At 35.5% G+C, this 7,102-nt stretch overlaps 1 long non-coding RNA gene across 1 annotated transcript; it reads left to right on the forward strand.

Annotated features, from left to right (window-relative positions):
- Nucleotides 1-803: 803 nt before the first annotated feature.
- On the forward strand, nt 804-7,090 carry LOC121297809. Its single transcript, XR_005947219.1, has 3 exons — nt 804-960; nt 1,796-1,895; nt 3,212-7,090. It is a non-coding gene; the product is annotated as an uncharacterized LOC121297809 (long non-coding RNA).
- The last annotated feature ends 12 nt before the right edge of the window (nt 7,091-7,102 follow it).

Below are 7,102 nucleotides of genomic sequence, written 5' to 3' on the forward strand. Positions count from 1 at the left end.
TATAGCTATAAGGCAGAGCCTAATTTTCATTGTCAGTATTCCAACAGCATCTCACTGGTAAATACACTCCAAAAGGAGAAGCTCCCAGGTTGGCAAACAAAAACAAAAAGGGGTGGGGTTAATCTAGATGTTACCGAGGGAACATAACTGACAGTCACCATGGAGACCACAATGCTGGATTGCCATGCCTTGTGAGAAGCAAGGAATAGGGAAATAGCTGACATTCCTTCTTTTCCACAAATCTAAACACATCAGCAACAAGCTTTTCCACAACAACAATATTAAAGAAAGCTGTGTCCTGCTTACAGAGTGCAGCCGGTGGGGAGGAGAGAGGAGAGAGGGAGGGTACTACTGAAATTGCAGAAACCTGGGGGAAAAAAAACAAACAAACAAAAAAACAGGAAATAACAGGAAAACGAGGAGGAATTAGTTCACTTTCTTATCTGAACCAGATTGTCTCTCTTACCTGCCAAACCCAGGTGTGGACAGGGTATAAATTCAGAGCCATGCTCACTTGTTGTTTAGAGACAGGCTTGACCAGGAGAGTGAGAGAAGGGAAGTTCAGCACTTTATAAAGAAAAGCTCCATATGCTGCATATTTAACTGCAGAGATAACTTGACAGTTTGAGCTATCCTTTATAGAAATTATACTTAGATTTTTTTAAATTATTTTAAAGCCTGGTTTTGTATTTAATAGTTTTTTTTTTATTATTTATTTATTTATTTATTTATTTATTTATTTTATTAAAAGAAGCCTTTCTAACCATTTTACCTTTTGAGTGAAGACTATATATATTTTATTTATTTATTTTTAAATTCTACCTTATTTTTGCTGGTCTCTCTCTCTCTGGTTCTCCATGGCTCCTGTGAGGTGTCTTTGGTGCTGGCTGACCATGCTGTGGGCTGTCTGCCTGTTACTTACTTTTAGTTCCAGTGAAGCAGCCATTTACCATCATCCAGGTATGAATGATTCTCTATATACACAGAGTCTAATTTTACAAAGAAACTAAAACAGAAGTAACAATTCAGTGTAAATGATATATAAAATGGGAATTTTGCCTAAATAAATGACATAAAAAATGTAATTTGTATTTACAATGGAAGTTGTTTTACCTTTAATACCATGGATACTTTAGCAGGAATAAACGTGCCTACTGCTAACAAATTTTTCATGTTTATTTTAATCATTTTAAGGTACATTTTCATAGTTTTTATTTTTATCGGAGTACCATCTTTAAATAGCGTGAGCATGTCATACTGCATTCTGAAATGTGATAGATATTAATTTGATATTGTTTAATGATGGTACTCGCATTAAGACACAGAGAAAGAAAAAATTCTTATGAGCGAAATTGCACCTAGTAAGATTTGATACACATGAAAAAATAAATGCACATTCCATATACTGAAGTACACTGTTTGGTAGTCAGCCTCCCTCACATGAATTTGGGCAAAATGTTACCTCCACTATCAAAGGGTACCATTTTACAGATAGTTATAAAAAAAAAAAAAAAAAAAAAGTATAGCAGTAAAATTTTAATTGTCTTTTTTTTTTTTTTCCCTTTTCCTAAATTGGGAATTTGTAGATAATGCTAAAACATTGGGTTTTCATTACAGAGCAACTCAGATTTATATTCTGACCTGAAGTGCCATCTGATGTTTAAGGCTGGATAGTGCAAGCACATTTGTCTTCATCTGGTTCTTATTGCACCCTGAGCACTTAATTCAGTTTAATTCATGTCTTGTGACATTGCTTTATGCAGGGACTGACCATTTTCTCTTTTGTAACTGTTAGGCAAATGCAAGTGCAAGGATAAGCTCTTCAAAGTTGGACAGACGTTCACAAGGGGCTGTGACAAGTGTTACTGCCATGAGATGGGATTCACTTGCTTTAGGTAAGTCTGCCTGCACACCCTTGAGTGTGTTTGAGAACAGCAGTAATGTATAGAGGTTGCCATCAACTGAGCATTATGTGCTCAGGGGAGACTTTTGAACAAAGGAAACCAAGAGACCAATTCCATAAAAACGCTGTATCCCTAATTCCTTTGAAAAGGAGTGAGAACTAAAAGGACTCTTTACATTAGCTCCACGCACCACCAAGTGATGAGAACTGGGAATGCAATGCCACATGGTTCAAAAACGTTTGGGTACATAACTTCCTGTGCTGTAGGTCACATTGCAGGAATGAAATTTACCTACAAAACACAGGAAGTGATTAGGTACCAGGAAACAACAGCAGCAGAAACTACTATATTTGAAAAAGAATCAGCATATCCTGAATAAAAATTTTAAAAAGGATGCCGTAATTAACCCACAAAACAATAGTATTAGGATCGCTGAAGCAAGGGCAGCTATTAAAAGCTTTGTTAGAAGGGTGGAAAGAATTTTCCATACATGGCAAATAGCCACTGTGCTTAGAAGCAGATTGCCTGAAGCCTCTTGGATGTTTATAATAATATATCACATTGGGGGTAACATGACTACTTATGAACCCGAGTAAAATAGTCAAGATAAAAGTAAAATAAATAACGTATTTGATCATGTTTGGTTCTCTCTTTGTGCAAGTGCAGTTCTGCAACACTTTGCTGTCTGTGGGCTGCATTTTAAAACTGCTATTAAGTGTTCCCAGATGTAATGGATTGAGGTTGTAACGGCACTTCTATTCATCTGAAACCGCACACTTTACAATTACTTTCCATTTAATTCAAATGGCCCAATTCAAATACTGACAGTGCTAGTTTGGTACTAGTATACGCTTTAAACACACAAAAAACATCACTGCTGCTGCTGCTTTGAAAGTGAAGTGTGAGATTAGTCGACTGCCAGTTTATGAGGTCCGCTGTCACTTTTCTGCTGGTCATTGTTATCCCAGATCAGACTCCAGACTTGTATTTGCATTCATGTCAAGGAAGTAAAACCATGTAGTTGTCTATTGAAATACAGCTACTTCTTACAAGGGTTTATTCAAAACATATTTTACTTGATGTTTCATATTTTCAACCCTCCAGCTTCCTTCTCGTGCATTACCAGGGATATCTTTCATTACTATCCTGAACATAGCAAGGAACAAATTTACCCCAGACTGATCCGATTACCTTATTGCTAAGACAACAGAAAATGGGCAACATTAAGTAGCTTTGCTGAATAATTTCATTTAGTTGATATTTGGATTTCCATTGCAATACTACTAACAGCCTTTCTCTCTGTGTAGCCCGCTGAAGCCCACCTCTTGGCCTCAGAAATGCATGCGAACCCCAATAGATTGCGGATACCGGATCGTCTACCGGGAAAACCCGGAGGAGGAGTGTCGGGCCTACAGCTTGATCAGGTGAAGTGGGATTTCAACCCATCAGTCAACATCCACATAGTGTTCAGATTCCAGAACACTGCTGAACTGAGGCATCTTTGCTTGAGGATTACATGCATTACCATCATTGTCACTCTTCCTAACAGTGAAACAGAACCCCCCCCTTAAATAGGACAATAATCCAGATTCATTTTGAGGGTACGGCACATTTTCATTATTCTGGAAATACTACACAGAGTTTTCTATTGCAATGCCACATAGTACACAAATTTTGTGCTGCAGGAGTGAAATCAGCTTACAGCAGGTGGAGCTGCAGTAAAAGGTTGGACATTACAAAAAAAAAGGCAAAACCATTATTCAAAAAAAAAAAAAAAAAACATAACACATTTGAATAAATTTGGCTGTTTCACTGCAATATAACATACACAAAGTGACTGAAAACACAAGGGAATCTGTATAATCCTGAAAGAAGCCTTGCTTCAGTTTCACTGCAATATAACATACACAAAGTGACTGAAAACACAAGGGAACCAGAATAATCCTGAAAGAAGCCTTGCTTCAGTTTCAATACATTACAGTATAATTTGAGCTATTTGAATGTTTATTAATGGGCAGCTAAATATTATATTTTAAAAGGATATGTAAAGAAAACAAGAGACCGTCCCTAAAAACTAGGGTGTGCAGATCTTCCTTTGTATTAGACTTGGTAATTTTACTGTGCAATCTAAATGAATACTCGGTTTTTAAAGTGTACATCTATTTACAAAATCCTCTGCAAGTTATTATTATTATTGAGATTATTTGTGTTATGGTAAGAGCCTGACAACACTCCCTTTAAACCAAGGAAGTGAACGGTTAAGTTTATTCATTAAACATACAATGGTTAGTTATGACCGATGACAGGATTGTGTATGTATACATAAATTCTATAGATCAATAATACAAACCCGTATATAAAATCTCTTTTAATCTTTAAATATGTCCGAAACAACTGTATAGATAAAAATCATAAACTGGTTTAAATCCATTTCAAAATGGGACGTTTCCCAATAATTTGCTTTAATCTTCTTAAAACATTCTCTCAAAATAACGTTCCTGTTTGCAAATCAGGAACGAATTGGTGGTACAGGACACCTCGTCTCATACATGTGTATTTAGCTTAGAAATTGTGAGCCAAATGACTTGTGATAATTATGCTTGTTAAAAGGGCCACAAGCAACGTTTCTGTGACAAACCCTGGGCACTCGTGGAAGTTAAAAAGGGCCTGGATACACAATGTAATTGCTTTCTCAATGTTTTGATAAAAAAATATTTTTTGGGGGGGAAACTGTGCCCACATTGTTTTATGTGCAATTAAGCCCAGTACAGTCCCCTGCTGGAATGTATTTACAGATCAAAATATGTACGATGTATAATATGTTTACTTCTTTGTTAAATGGAGTTTATTTTAATCAATAAAAAATGTCAATTTACAACATCTTTTGCAAGCCAACCACTACCTACTGGACAGTAATGACATTACACCTACATTCATTATTAATCCAATCCAACTGGATAATGAGCACATTGCAGGATTGCTGTGGGACTCAGAGAAGAAGCAAATTGCTGGTGACAACCCATGCATTTCTTCTCTAAGAGTTTATTACAGTGATTGCTTGGAGTTCGATTTCCTTATTCCAGCAGCTCCATAGCAGTGGTTCAACGTGTGAGAAGTGCGCTTTCACTGTAGTAGTTATAAAAAAAAAAAAAAAAAAAAAGCTTTGTCATAATAGGTGGTGTAAACATCCTTGACTCTAAGTGTTTGCACCCAGCAGATCTCGCATGTAATGAAATCCAACTCCTCAGCCATTGCTGTCTTTGGTGATCCAGATGCAAGCTTATGCAAAACACAAAGAGGATTTATTACAGCCTGGGCTAACACTGAAGAAAAGCCAAAGCAGCCAAAAAATATGGTATTGAAAAAAGTAACTAACAAGGTCTGTTTAACCATTCCAATGGTACATTACAGAGCAATCATGAAATGGGCTAATTAACCAGCAGGGAAAGAGGGAAGAACTACACCACTTTTGGTAAATGAAACCTTTAGGTTTCTGAAGCTAGAAGGGAAAAAAAGTGACAAGCTTTATAAAAATGAAAAATAAGTACGTTGTAAAAAGCAAGAGATATGAAAGATTTAAGCTATAAAAAACACTGTAGTAGCTGCAGGCCCAGATCTCAAAAAGAGATGATGTACCAACCAGTGTTTTTGCTATTCGAACATTGGAATGTCTACAATTTTAAAATTCCTCTTCCAGAAGCCCACTAGTTTAGCATTTACTTACAAAGAACCTTGTACAAGGAAAAGCTGAACAGTTTACCACCAGTATAGCACAGATCCATTTGCAAAGGGCACAGTACATTTACATGTCCCATATTTGTATGTAATAAATTTGGAAAGACATACCCAGGAAATAATTTCTTGTACATTACCACGGATATTATCTCTTAATATTTACTAATTCCATTAATCAACACCTGAAACCAAAAGTGGGTGCATGTGTGTTTCTCCACTGGAAGATTTTTTTTTTTCTTTTTTTTTTTTTTTACTTGAAGACAAAATTCCAAAATTTGCATTCCTGAATGTTTTGGTTATCAACATGAGTATTTTATTATCAAAAATTACATCTTATTTTTGGAAAATCTAAATTGTTACAACTCTGTGTAAAAAGACCATTGACTTAAAAATGCAGTATCCCCTTTCAAAATGCTGCTGGCAAGTTCACCAATAAGCAGGGAAATCAGTGTGCAAGATTCAGTCTAAATGCATTTCATGTTCGTGAGTTCCAAACATTCCGAATGAAAACGGAAACCTTGATGGCATATACAGTAAACTCTATTTATGCACACATGCGTATATACATTCAGATACAAAAAAAAAGTGCAGATATTTGGCGTTTCAGGGGATTGTGTTCAGTCTTAACATTTGATTTTTCCATCAAAGAGTTGGGCTGAAATTACAGTTGGAAAAGGTGATAGTGTTAACTGTTATGCCATCTACACTGGTGGAAGAGTTAAAACATCAAATACCAACACTTGAAGATCATAAAATTGAATTTATTGTAATTTGTTTTTCCGGTACGGTGGATGCAAAGGTGGAACATTTTGTCAAGGCTCTATACACAATTTTGTTTTTATTTATTGGTCTGTTTAAATCAGTTAACGGGACAGCATCTTAAAGGGACACTGGAGATTTAACCCAAATGAACTATCTGCTTTTACAATTAACTGTGTACAGAATGAAGGAGAAAAAAAAAAAAAAAACATGATCTTAAATTCCAACAACCTACAATGTTACAGGTTTCAAAAACAGCATGATCTTCCTTAGAAAGCCAACTCTCCCCCACTTAGTTATACTGAAAGTTTGTAACAGTCACTAAAAAACAAAAACTGTTTACATATTTCTCATCAATAACAAAGATCAAGAAACTTGCAGTGTGAATGTGTGGGGAAAAAAAATAGAAATGTCACTGTAGCACTGTGGATTATAATGTTCGTATGGGTCAAGTACTTTATAGCTAGCCTAGAACGGTTATAACTGAAATTAAAAATAGATCTAAAAAAATAGTCTAACTCCAAAATATTACAGTATACTCGTGAAAAAAAAAAAAAAAAACTGGCAATCATCTGGAATGACAGTCTACACGAGTTACTCTTCTCGTTCCATTGAATTCCCGTGTCTTAATATCTGGGGGTTTTTTTTGTTAGTTTTTTTCTTTTACATATCCACCTATATATATATATATATATATATATATA

The sequence above is a fragment of the Polyodon spathula genome, chromosome 23, assembly GCF_017654505.1.
Source record: "Polyodon spathula isolate WHYD16114869_AA chromosome 23, ASM1765450v1, whole genome shotgun sequence".
NCBI classification, from domain to species: domain Eukaryota; kingdom Metazoa; phylum Chordata; class Actinopteri; order Acipenseriformes; family Polyodontidae; genus Polyodon; species Polyodon spathula.